The 9,087-nt window shown below is 37.8% G+C and overlaps 1 long non-coding RNA gene across 2 annotated transcripts; it reads right to left on the bottom strand.

Annotated features, from left to right (window-relative positions):
* Positions 1-4,131: 4,131 nt before the first annotated feature.
* Positions 4,132-6,775, bottom strand: LOC127414820 (uncharacterized). 2 transcript variants are annotated; one of them, XR_007892861.1, is made up of 2 exons: positions 5,856-6,775; positions 4,132-5,786 (listed from the first exon to the last, which is right to left on the bottom strand). It is a non-coding gene; the product is annotated as an uncharacterized LOC127414820 (long non-coding RNA). The 2 variants fall into 2 exon arrangements; XR_007892862.1 differs by having other exon boundaries at positions 6,159-6,216.
* Between the last annotated feature and the right edge of the window lie 2,312 nt (positions 6,776-9,087).

Below are 9,087 nucleotides of genomic sequence, written 5' to 3'. Positions count from 1 at the left end.
AGACGTGAGCTCGACAGGTCTGTAGTCATTAAGTCCTGTGATTTTGGGTTTTTTGGGGACCAGAATGATGGATTGTTTATATAAAAATTATATTGGACACGACAGCAAACTTGCAGCCAAAAACAGACTAAAAAGAGGGTGGAAAAAGTCAAAAAAACTAAATATTACTAACATTATAAGTGTACTTTAGAGAAAGAAATACACAATAAAAGATGTATGCTACAACCCCTTTAAGATACAGTAATCTCAATTCCAGATCTCTCAGACTCAACTATGAATGTCCTACTTTTTGTCTAGCCAAGCACAAAGAGGAACATGATTGCTCAGCATGAATTCACAAAAATCTTCATATTAATATAAAATCGTCCTGGTTTTGCCACAGTTAAGAGATTATCCCCCTTGGTTGCACATTAAATGCATAGAATTTTCAAACAAATTCAACCTCCACTGCATTCTGTAGCATTTTAGTACATTCTAGAAGAGTGTTCTAGAACTTCTACACTGTTGAGTCAGGTTGTTCTGGCTGGCAGAGCACATGTTCTTCTTCCATTCTGCTAACACACTCCCCAGACACCCGTTCCTTCCCCTCTGGAGGCTCAAATGCAGCCTGCACTACACCAGGAATTAACCACAGCTGGGGGCGGCTGGGCATCTGGAGGACAAGCTTTCAAAGCTTCTCGCCATCAAAGAGGGAACTAATTCATTCAAAACGAGAGAGAGAGAGAATTGGGTTTGCATGGCAGGTTGAAATTTACTGCCATTTTCACAAACCACAGTCCTGATGATTTGAAATTGTTTAAATTAATGGATAACATTAATTATCCAACAGCAGTAATTTGGATATAATAAGATTAAACATTAGTTAACAGGAACTAACAATGAACATTACTTTTACAGCATTTACTAATCTTAGTTAATGTTAATTTCAACATATAGTAATACATTTTTTAAATCAAAAGTTGTATACACTGATCAGCCACAACAATAAAGCCACCTGCCTAATATTATGTAGGTCCCCCTCGTACCACCAGAATAGCATTCTGAGATGCTATGCTTCTCACCACAATTATACAGAGTGGTTATCTGAGTTACCATAGACTTTGTCAGTTCGAACCAGTCTGGCCATTCTCTGTTGACCTCTCATATCAACAAGGCATTTCCATCCACAGAACTGCCCCTAACTGGATGTTTTTTTTTTTTTTGGCACCATTCAGAGTAAATTCTAGAGACAGTTGTGTGTGAAAATCCCAGGAGATCAGCAGTTACAGAAATACACAAACCAGCCCACCTGGCACCAACAATCATGCCACGGTCCAAATCACTGAGATCACATTTTTCCCCATTCTGATGGTTGATGTGAACATTAACTTGAGCATGATTTTATGCACTGCACTGCTGCCACACAATTGGCTGATTAGATAATCGCATGGATGATTGTTGGTGCCAGTCGGGCTGGTTTGAGTATTTCTGTAACTGCTGATCTCCTGGGATTTTCACACACAGCCTCTAGAGTTTACTCGGAATGGTGCCAAAAACAAAAAACATCCAGTTAGGGGCAGTTCTGTGGATGGAAACAACTTGTTGATGAGAGAGGTCAACAGAGAATGGCCAGATTGTTCAAACTGACAAAGCCTACGGTAACTCAGATAACCACTCTGTGCACTTGAGGTGAGAAGAATAGCATCTCAGAATGCTATTCTGATTTTTGCGTGGCTCCTCCTATGTATCATGACACTTTTCTTGTAAAATGAACACTAGAGGTGCTACAACAACAACTTTTATTTTCTTTCACACAAACCACCAGTAAAACTACAGATTTTTAGTTCAGAAACACTTACTTTTCCCCCTGTTTCTCACACAATGCTAACTTATGACAACAAAACACTTTTACTATAGTGCATGGTTTATAAAGGAATACATCTAATGCTTGAGTGAGATCAAGTTGCATGGTACATCAAGTGATAGAGCACTGCACTTGCTATGCAAAGGACTGGGGTACAAGTCCTAAAGATCATGCGATTCGACACGTGAGCCGAAATGGTCACAGAAGCAATTGTGTTTTACATGTCACACTTTTCTTTTGATGGCACTATCGGTTAGATTTAGGTTAAAGTTTTAGGGTGGGGAGGTAGGTTTTGTTGATTTAAAACTCTAAAGACTATTAACCATAAAAACCTCATCTATTTAGAAGAATATTTTACTTGCTTGTAGCACCACTCAGTGGACATTTCACCTCGGAACTGCTGCTATACGTGTAAGGAACCACGAAATATAATTTTGCGAAACTGTAGCCACATTCAGGTAATTTGAGGGCACAAACGCTTTCAATATGAAAATTTCCAGAATGCAAATTGTGAACATTTGAAAGTTGAATTATGAAAGTTGCAAAATGTGTGAAGCTGAGTATGAGAAAACACTTTGGGGGGTTCACAGCCTCATAAAAACCAGTGCCCATTAAAGTCATCCGGGTGAGTGCAGGAGATACGGCTCTCCATTCAATCTGTCTTTCTCTTTCCCTCCCCCTCTGCGAGACCGCCATGCCACAGCCTCATGACATCCCTCAAACCTGCTTGAAAGGGACTGCCCTGACAGGTTTCTGTGGAGAGGCCTGTCACAGCAAGGCTGCCTCTGAAAAGCTCCAGATCATCGTCTCCCATGGGGAAAATCTTTCTCTCACTGTCTCTCTCTCTCTCTCTCTCTCTCTCTCTCCCATACACACACACACCTGTCATGATCTCTTAACTGGTGTCTGCTCCAGAGTTGCTAACCTTGGGCAGCTGAAAAGGCTGAACAGCATTTTTTTTCTCTCTTTCTCTCAGCCTCTATTTCTCAGTCTCTGGTAAGCTCTCTTATTCCTCCCTGTGGACCATCAATAATGCAGTGTGAATCCCCCCTTATATGATTTATCAGGAGCAGGAGGGGACGAGACTGCCCTTTCTGTATGCGAACATCTGCAGACATCAATATCCGACAGGAGGGCTCAGGTCAGCCCCCAGCTGTGCTTCTGTGCCATACTCCACTGAGCATGCAGGGAATACCTCAACATACAACCCATCCTGCTGCACTTTTGAAACATCCGTTAGTCTAACAGAGTGGGAGAGGAAATATATGAAGAGAAGACAGACAGTTCCAGGCTTAATCATTAGTGTGAACTCTTTTAAGGAATGCGGTACATGAGGACTGCTGTTTTTTTTGCTTCTGCGCTGCGAGAACTTGTCACGGTGGGAATCATTAATTCAATGGCCTGTGTGAGATCACATTGAATTAACAAGGGGATCATTTCAACTACATTCATATTTATATTGAAAATACATGAGAATGTGAGGTAGAAAAAAGAAAGACATTTCATCAAAGTATTTCAATACAAAAATGTACTTGTGTTGAGTGAGGAGTTAAGTTCCTTTTGAGAAATAAGTTCCTTTTGATTAATTTTATACTGGATATCATTTAACATTAACATAAATATTATTAAAATGGACATAATTATGGTATTATTAAAATTTATACTGATTGAAAAACAGACTCCCTATGTTTCCTTTCAAACTGAAGAAGCAACTAAATAATTTTTATTTATAATTTAATTTAGTTTAGAGACATTTGATGGCATGAAAATAGGAAGTGAAGAAGTGTAAGTAGGCTAAGACATGTAAAATTATAGTGAGGAAATCTTCCTCTGTTTAGAGCAGACCTGGGCGATTTACAGCCCGTGGGCCGGATCCGGCCCTCCACATTTATCCTAAAAGCGTTTTTTTTTCATTGGATATTTCAGTTATCCTGCATTGGGACCTAACGCACCTCCACGAGCATTTAACATGCTTAGGGTTGCCAGATAAGAGACTGAACACCCCCAATTTGAGATTTATACTTGTGCAAATTTGAAATATTCCACCTAATGTTATACTTATTTTGTGCAATATGGCAACCATGCACGCGAGTGCGCTCTTTCTAGCTATCGCTTTCCCCTTTGAATAAACTTAGCAATCTCTAGTGCGATATTCTGCTTAAGGAAAAGTGTCATAGTCATGCAGCCTGTTCTATTAAGTTGTGTGCTGAATGGAAAGTCAAACCATTGACAAGAACTGCATCACGTGTAAATGGGTAATGTTTTGAGAATAAAATAAGCTCACCCACTTTGCGACATCATTTTCGTTTTTTTTATTATTATTAAAACAGACCCCTGATGTAGAGAGTGCTAAATTGAATAACAAATTAACAGGGAAGTAGAGATGGTAAAATAAATCATTTATAATAAGCTCAGCCTTTATTCAGTTATTAATGCCTGATAGAAAAGTATCTACCTTTGTAGAGCAATACAGTACTTTAGGCAATTGCAGAATAGTCCCATTATTCACATATACACTTCAGAAAATTGTGTACACAACTATTTCTGGCCTTAAAAGATACAAAAAACCTAATCAATGCGTAACATTGCATCTCAAAAGGAATACAATGTGGCCCCCTATGCACTACTTAAAGTCCGATGTGGCCCCTTTACCAAAATAGTTGCCCACCCCTGGTTTAGAGTCTCTAAAAGTTCCACTTTTGACAATTGAAAAAATTTACATACTTTGATTTATTTTGTTAAAAAGTAACTGAATGTGTAATGGTGTCAAAAGATTTGAATTATTTTAATGTTATGACAGCACTAATATTTTTCTCATGTCTCATATCGTTTAACAAAGCAAAATCAAAACCTTTCCAAGTACCCCCTGGAGTACACATGTATACCTGGTTGGGATTAACTGAGTTACAGCATATGTTCTAACATATTGAGCTGTTGCGCTCATATGCGGGCAACGTAAGTTTAATATGCTGGCTCATGTCATTTCCCTATCCCATTTCCCCCTATTCTCTACCTCATTTATTTTCCTCTCTACTCTCCTTTAAAAAATAATAAAAAGGCTGAAAAATAAAAAACTGTGCAAAAAAGAGAAAAAACAAATAAATAGCACATTCTCTTTACCTTGAATGTTGTATTTCTGATATAAACAGTGACAGTTTCAGACCCATGATGGCAATGTTATATAATGTGATTGTCAATGGCAGTTAACATAGATTAAATGCTGCTAAAAAGAGTATAACCTCATTGTAACAAAGTTCGTTGTATGACGGTTAAGGAGGAAGCGGGAGCCGGTTTCACAGTCCATGTGAGTCAACTTTTAATACTTGTTCAATCACTTTTCATCTTTACAACAGCAGAGGGGCTTTTCAGCACTCAAAAAAACTCTCTAGAATGCACAATCTCTCATGGGTTTCTCTCCCTCTTTCTGTGGACTGGGCCATCTTTTATCTCCCCCGACTCTCACTGTGAACATAGAAATGGTAATTAGTCACAATTAATCTCAGGTGGATGTCCTTACCGCTTTCTCTCTCCCCAGACAGGTGCTCAACTATGCCATCACCTCCACATACCCCCACTGCCCAACTCAGGCCGGGGGAACTGACCAGACTGCCCACTCCCCCCCTTTTCTGAAGAGGAAGTCCACAACGACCATCTGTGCCCCCGGTCTGTGGACCACCTCGAACTTAAATGGCTGGAGTGCCAGATACCAATGGGTGATCCGGGTGTTGGCATCCTTCATGCGGTGGAGCCGTTGGAGCGGGGTGTGTTCCGAACAGAGGGTGAATGGTTGTCCCAACAAATAGACCGCCCACTTGTTGGTCAAACACTCCTTCTCTATGGTGCTGTATTTCGTCACTCTCATAGAGCTTTTGACTAATGTACAGCACCGCGCTCCTCCCCCTCCACCACTTGGGACAGAACAGCACCCAACCGATGCGTGCGTCTGCAAAACAAAAGGGAGAGAGAAATCAGGGGAATGCAGAAGCGGCCCACTACAAAGTGTAGATTTTACCTGTGTGAAAGCCTGTTGGCACGGCTCCGGACAGGGCCGATAGTTGCTTTTTATCCTCACTTCAATGTATATTATGTTATTTTAAATAGATAATATAGTATCTAAATTGACGCAAGGACATGGAACGAAACAATTGACTATATGGATACGTGCCCCATCAGCACATATATCTTGTTACGAACTTTAAGTTTTGTGAATAATAATAAACCTTATTCCTCATTAAACTTCATCTGGTAAAGGATATACACGAAACCCTTCATCTGGTTAATATATAGGCTATAAAAAGGTTAATTTGGTTCATACTTAAATATACAGCACTTAAAGGAAGTCAGGTCTCCGCCATTTCAAAATAAGAGTCCCCTGTGTGTTTTGGGCATGTTTATAGTTAAAAGTCCCACATCATGCACCAAATCTTAATTTTTCCGATTATTATTGGGATTTTTCATGAACAATAAACTACACCTGGGATTTAATTTATTTTTGACTCTTGTAGCCCCTGTGTCTGTGCCTGTCATAGTAAGGAAAGACTAAGAAAATTTTTATAAATCATTGTATAAATCGATTTTAGAGGCTATCAGCCGATTAATCAGTTATTGGCCTTTTTCACCACCTTAGTTATTGATATCAGCAAAGTCCACTATCGGCCGACCTCTAGTCAGAATAGATTAGCTTTTCCAGTAATTAGCTAATTTTTTCAGCAAGTAGCAGTGTAGTACGTCAAAACATAACATTGATGTTTTAATGTTATATTGTATTGTGTTCTCAGTTTTACAGTTGAGTGAGCAGAGTAAGAAAACAGAGGAAAACTATATATTTTTTTTTATTTTTGAGTTATAGCCTAGTTTTATATTATTATTATTATTTTTTTTTTATTATTTAGTATAACTTTATCTGTTATCTCTTTATAAGTTAAATGCTATCACCACAAACCCAGATTCATTCATTAAAAAAACTCAATGTTTTTTGAGCCAGAGAAATGCTGGTCTGAGTAAGTTATTATTATTAATTATGGTGGTTTTAGAAGATATTGCCCCCACATAAAAATACATGCACAGACATTTTGAGGGGCAGGCGCTTCAAAATTTTGATGTTATAATGTTTAACTAAATAAATTAAAGACACTTTTATGAATGGAGTATTCCTGTTAATATATCAAAATATTTGGATTAATAATTAGTCATTAAATTTGATTAAATTATTCTGTATTTATAATTATTTTTCAAAATATGCTAAAGACGAAAATATAAATGGTGGGATAATTTGCACTATACATGAAAATTTACACACACAAAAAACAATAAAAAAACCTGGGTTTAGGTTACATTCGCTGGTTCAAAAATGTAATTGTGGATAAGAAATAAATGTGTAATGCATTGTGTTGAACAAAAGAATGTAAGAAGATTCAAAATCTTTTCTGAACATTCTTTGTATTTATGGAGTACAAGGAGGTTTGGCTCATGATTAAAAAAAAAGAAAAGAAAAATAATAGGCTACTGTTGTTATGTTAATTAAGTGAATATGAATAAAGGAAAATATTATGTCTGACTTTACAAACAGATGGTAAATATACTGCTGATTATCCGTAATATATTTGCATATTATCACAGAGACATTTACTGAACCAATAATTAAAAAATAAAAATGAAATCTGTCATCAATACAGGCAGATAAGTCTGATCTACCAAGCAGGCTCACAGAATTAAAAAACATAATGGCGAGTAACACGTTAAGGACAAATAATGATTGCGAGTAAAGGTGCAGAACATCGCCTACCTTTCCTAGTGTATTTTCAAAATATTCCACAATATGCATACTATATCATAATTGGGGAAGAAAAGAAAAACAATGAACATATTTTGCTAATATAGACACGTACTATTATGAACAATGAGGCAGAAATCCAAACTAAATGTTCTTAATTTAAAGATTAAGTGTTTGTTTCCTCAGTCAGGCGCCTCTCGTCTGTTGCGAGAGTGCGCGTGAAATCTGAGACGGCCTCTGTAACACATTGGGTATTATTATAGTCATTATCATTTATGATTAAATTCTGTAATCGATGCATCAAATTTATAGCATAATATTGATGCATTTTTACACCTCTACATACTATTATTAAGCATTAAAAAAAAAACATAATTTGCTGTGGTGACGCCACTGCGCCGTCGGAGGGGATCCTCGGTAAGAGGGCAGGGGCTCGAGCACCTACAGCCACCCCTTCTGCACATGCCTGAATATAAGCCCTGCAGTGACTGATGTTTGACCCGTAGGTCAGATGTTTCCCATGGCATCCAGTCGTTCACAGTTCTCCTTTATTCTGTATCACAGCTATCAACAGAATCCAAGTATCTCCCCCATGTGAACTATAGAATAGGAAAAAGGGAAACGGTAGATAGATAAATAAATAAATCTCAAAGTCAAACACGTTTCACAGGATCAACATGTAGACTTGGCTGCTGTGTTCTAAAGGTCCCAGACTCAAAAGCTCTCTCTCTCTTTACTTCAAAGAAGAAATACATTTGAATTTCTAATCTCAATCCTATCAGCAGGCCTGAGGCTAAGCGACTGGTGAGAACCTGCATACAGGAAAACTAGGACAGTATCTGGGCAGTGTAAAATGGTTTAACACCTAAAGCCAAATTAATTAGGTTCATCATGACCATAAGAGCCAAGAGGACAACAAAGAGGCTAATTGAGCATTTGTGACTCAGCCACAATGTTTATAAAATGGTGATTGGGCTGGTGAGTGTGTTTTGCTGTAAGGCTTCATAAATCTCTCAGACAATTCAGCCACGCCTTCTACAAGATAAACAGATGTGTTGTGAAACAGTTATACAGAGATCATCTCAAATGAGCAGGTGTGATGCCAAAACAATCAGTTGCACTGTAGGATGTTCTGCACTGGAAAATACACCTGTTCAGGTGACATTTTGCATTTCAAATGCCAAACTGAAATGAATGTTTCCTCTTCATAATTTCATGTATTATGCATAATTTTTATGTGCTTAATTTATGAAAAGTGTTGAGAGCCAGTGTGGGGGGTTTTGTAGAATTTCACAAGCTGAGAACATTGAAAATGGATTTGGATAGGCCATGCATAGTTGACAAAAAAAAAAAAAAAAAGGAAAATGAGGGTTAAAGATGAAAAGTTTTAGAACACCTAAATCTAAAATATACAAGAGTCAATGGCATGACGCTCATTGTTTTGTCCAGATCTACTAAATTATACAAAAAT

Source organism: Myxocyprinus asiaticus, chromosome 24 (assembly GCF_019703515.2).
Source record: "Myxocyprinus asiaticus isolate MX2 ecotype Aquarium Trade chromosome 24, UBuf_Myxa_2, whole genome shotgun sequence".
Lineage (NCBI taxonomy): Eukaryota > Metazoa > Chordata > Actinopteri > Cypriniformes > Catostomidae > Myxocyprinus > Myxocyprinus asiaticus.
This window is presented reverse-complemented; position numbering and strand designations above follow the sequence as displayed.